Here is a 4,969-nt window from a genome sequence, read left to right as displayed (position 1 = left end):
TACCTCAGCACCCCTCCCGGTACCTCACCTGCTTCAGAAAGCTCTCGGCCGCCGCCGTGAACATGCCGGATACTCCGCCGCTCCCTCCGCCTCGGTGCGCGGCCAAAGCGGCCCCCCCAAAGGCGGGCGGGCCAGTCGGGCCGGCTCCGGGGGGACGCGGCTGCTGCTGCACGAAGGTTCCGCCGGCCGGGGAAGTTCCGGTGGGACTGGGGCACGGCTGGCCCCAGCCCTGGGGAAACCGGGCCGGATCCTGCCCGCAGAGAGGAGGGGAGAAGGAGTAATGGCAAAGTCCTCCCTAGTGGCTCTTCATTGATGATTTCGAGACGCTGCTGCTATTATTCTCCACCTCGGGAGTCTGAGGTGAAGCTTGGCTCTGAGGCCATCCAGCATGACATGAAGGAGAGCAGCTCTCAGGACTCAAACCTACGGGAAACATCACCGCATGGCAGAGACATGGCAGAGTTTGGGTTTTTAAAAGCGTGACGATAAAAGATGCCGTATTAGCCTTTCCTGCAACCCATTCAAAAAACGATGCTTTCCAAAAAGGGCGAGAGGTGTTAAAAAACTGCTCAGCAGGCGGTCTTCAGAGCTTCCAAAAGGTTAAAAAGGCATTAACATGAAACATATCTCCTCCTGACTGCTAATAAGCCTGAAGCTCTCACTGCCGTGCTGTGCATCACCCTGCAGGGAGAAGGTGTCACGGGAGGAAGCTTGGCGCTTTGCCCTTTGGTACTTCTCTGCCCTAGGCCCCCCTGGCATTAAAGTTCACGAACAGCATGCCTTGGCGATTAGCCAGCAGAGCATCAGCTCCCTTTCGCCCTCCGAAGACGCAACGGCATCCATCATCCCAGCCATTAACAGTCAGAGCTATTGCCGGCAGCAGGCTGAGGCGCAGAGCCGGGGGGCAAGCATGGGCAGTCAGATTTTTCCCCGCACATCTTCTCCTCTGGCTGTGGCAGAAAACATGCCAGAGACAACACGACAATTTTAAAAGGTGCCCCCCAAAAATGGCTGTGGGCTGGATACCTTTGCTACACTGTGTACATTTTTTTTTTTAAACATTAGTCAGTCAGATACAGCTACTTCATGTCAACCGAGGTCTTAAAAATATATTCCTATTCAATTTTGGAGCTCAGAACGACTTTGTTCAGTCAAAATAAAACCTGAACTTAAATTGTAGCTCTGTTAGAATCATAGAATCATTAAGGTTGGAAAAGACCTCTAAGATCATCGAGTCCAACCGTCGACCCAACACCCCCATGCCCACTAAACCACGTCCCTAAGCGCCTCATCTACTCGTCTTTTAAATACCTCCAGGGATGGGGACTCAGGGAGTTAGAAGGACAAAGGGAGGAAAAACCTAACTATAAGGTAGGTGGATAAAGAACTGTTTTCTGACCTCATATGCTTAAATGAAACTATTATAAATTACAGGGAAATACATGGAAATAGTTTGTCTTTCAAAGTAACAGTGTTTCACTTCATGACAAAATGAAAGCTAGAGCTGGAGGAAGAGTTCATAACCCCCAGGGGAAGCATTACTGATCTCAAGCACACACGTACGTATGTTCACTCTGCTGTGAGTAAACAGCTTCCCAAATAACTGACAAGCGATCAAAAGTAGGATATCTGTGAACTCTAAAACAGTGCAAGGTGTCCAGACACATACTACCCTCCTACAGCATTTAATGGAAATAAAAGGAAAAAATACTAAAACACTCTGTCCCCTCACGCTGTGAGAAGGGATAGACTGTACAACACAAACTGCTGCAGGAATCTTAACCCCCATACGATACTACACTGGGAGGATGCAAGTCTGTCACTCAAAAGCAGCAAGCAATTTCAGGGCATTTTCTCTTTCATATATAATTTTATTTCTGGTTATAGAAACAAATGCTAAGAGGAGAAGCAACATTCCCCAACCACATACATCAAATTAAGGTAACAGAACAGTTAAAATAAATGAAAAAAATAGTAGAAATTTAAAACTTTGTTATAGCTTTAAAATATTAACGTTCTTGATACATTAGAAATCACATTCAGATCTCAAATTACTTAAAAAAATGTATGGCTCCATATTAAAAAAAAAAAACAAACCCACTGTATCCCATTTGATGTGGAAATGCAGATCCTGCTCCTCGGACACTCGTATTTGCTGTCCCCTCTGGTGAGCAGCAGCCTCCTCAGCACGACCCGGACACTCTCCCACCGCTCGCGGGAGCCATGGTCTGCCTGTGCAGTTAAGCATCTCACAGGAGCAGTGCTGCAACATGGCCAGATAAAGATGAACTTCACATCCATTGCCCCAGACGGAGCTTTCCCCCTTGGGATACACACCTGCTTTTTAAAAAGCACTGATAATGAAAACAAGTCACAAAAAATACTTTTGATATCAGCTGTAAAAAAAAAAACCCCACAAACCCCGCAACATCTGGCTGGAGGTGTCTTGTACAGGCAACACCAGGAACTGAAATGCAAGCATGGCTTTAGTTCCCCCATCCATCCCCATCTTTAAATTAAGTGCCAAATCTAGGTGAAAGGGGTAAGGCTCCCCCAGATCTCTCTAGCAAAACTTCTGTCAAGCCGTTGAGGTACTTCAGGTCCTCGTCTCACTGCAGCCTTCCCCTAAGGACTCAGTGGGAATGCGTATCTGCAGAACAGGGGGAGATTCATTCAGATTCTTCTGAATTTTTTTTTTTTTTAAAAGCAAATATTCAGCATTGGATCTGAATTTCCAGCTTTACCATCCATTGCTCACATACATCTTTTGTTTTACCCCTAAACAGCTTTCAACAGTCCTTTGTGTAACAGTCCTTTGGATAGCTACAGACTCTTAAATGCTCTTTTTGGCCACGCGGAGGTTGGCTGGCAGGCTGGACAAGGCCAGTCTCACGTCACAAACGGCATGTCCAGAACCCAAGACAGTATATGGTCTTGTAAGATTTTTGTATTTTAAAGCCATTCCATTTTCTGTATTAGTAAAAAGATCTTAAACAATACTCTGGTTCCCTCTACTTCAAGCCTATTTGGGGGAGGAAAAACAGAGAGATAAAGTGAGTTTAGGTTTACAGTAATTCATTTGCTACAGAGCCAACTTGCCTGCTTAGCAGCCTGTCCACGTCCAAAGAGCGGCATATAAATCAGCAGATGCTTCAACATTAGGATGTTCTGCACCAGACTTTTAGCAGCAAGACAGTGAAACAGAAGGAAATCTCACTTTTTCTACTCCATTTAAATCTCATTTTTCTTCAGCTAACAGACATTTCTCCTCAACGTTGCCCTTAGCTTTAAGGAAGGCTGTTTTGGACTGCTTTAAGTGAAACTGAGGTGGGGTAGAAGCAGGACTGAAAGGTCTAGATCATGGCAAAGGTGCCAGGGTCTGGGATACTGGTGCATTGCTTAACTCGGTGGCAGACAAAGCAGTAACCAAATACTAAGGGAAGTCTGGTTTTCACAAGGTCTGTTTTCTGCTGAGGAGGAAAGCTGTTTCCTTTCATTGCTCCTATTCTGGTTACTCTTCTTGCCACCAATCCTATCCTCCCTTAAGTATCAAAGCCCGACCACCGGACAGAAACTGCGGTGAAGCATTCACTCAAGTCCTTACCGAGAAAGGAATTTCTACTTCTGGAAGAGCAATTAGGATTAGGAAGCCAAGTATCACCTGCTTTTAAGATTATTTAAGATTAATTCTCAAAAGGCCCAAGTGAGTCAAAACACACACTTCTGTGAATTTAGTGATCCTTGTGGAGCTAAACCACAACTGAAATTTGGCCAGTTAGGTAAAATTTACTCCCTGTGAATGGGGACATCAGAAAAACACTTATGCATTTGTTTTTAAGGGGATATACACACCTTACACCCCATGAAGAGACAGAAGCATCATAAAAAGGAGAATAATCTCACCACAGAGGAAAAGAAACTATTTCATAGTGCCCTGGTGTCAGCTTAGCCACCTGACAGACGGGAATTCCTCAGCCTTACAGCATCCTCACAGACCCTCCATTAATTTCCTCTGTTAGAAACGAGGTCCCATTACTTACAGAGCAGAACCTGTAAAGAACTCCCTGATACCACATCTGGAGCTAATTTGATGCGAGAAAGGATTCCAGCTTTCATTAGTGCCATTTGGGGGATTTTCTTGCCAGAAAAGCAGCACAGACTGGGGTTGCTGAAAGCATGACAAAGCCAGAAGCAGGGCTCCTACACAAGGAAGATGCAAGTACCAAGTCGTCTCTTCTGCTCTGCGAGAGGAATGAAAGCAATCATTGAAGTAAAGCTGCTTCTACCGGCTGCCCACATTTGTTACAAAAATAGGTACATCGTTCTTTTAGAATCAGTGCCTGGTGCGGGAATTTACCAACATACTATATAAAAGTCTGTGTGAAGTACCATTTAAGAGAAAGAAATACTCATGGACCATTTATATATCTATATTTACACACACACACTCACACACAAGTTAATAAATATAATTTTTATGTTTACACAGATCTAATTTAATATTCTCTGAAAAAAATATTTAAAGGGTTTCTTCCTTAGCTGCCACCCATGAATTGTCAATGGTTTCTTCTACCTTGAGAGTAAAGGGGTAGACTTGGCACAACTACCCTCAAGCTCTGAAACTTAAAGTGACACATAAGGAGAGGACCAGCCATACATTCTGAAGGGTTTTAATTCAGTGTTGGTAAATTGAAAAGGTATCAAAAGAATTTTCCGAACATATAAATACAAAGGTTAGAAGTTGATTAAAAATTTGGGATTTAAATATAGTGCTCCAAGAAAACCAAGTATTTTTCAAAATGTCTTGCTCAGGCCAAAGTAAAATGCTCACTGCTGTATTACTGCCCTGTGAAAGACAACCTAACAGAGAAAGCCCACCAACGCAGCTACGTATTTTCCACTGCTGATTATTATGTATGCATATATCCACACCCGTGTGCACAAACACGTGTGCTGTCCTGCAAATAAC

This window comes from Aptenodytes forsteri, unplaced genomic scaffold, assembly GCF_000699145.1.
Source record: "Aptenodytes forsteri isolate BGI_AS27 unplaced genomic scaffold, ASM69914v1 Scaffold55, whole genome shotgun sequence".
NCBI classification, from domain to species: Eukaryota; Metazoa; Chordata; class Aves; order Sphenisciformes; family Spheniscidae; genus Aptenodytes; species Aptenodytes forsteri.
This window is presented reverse-complemented; position numbering follows the sequence as displayed.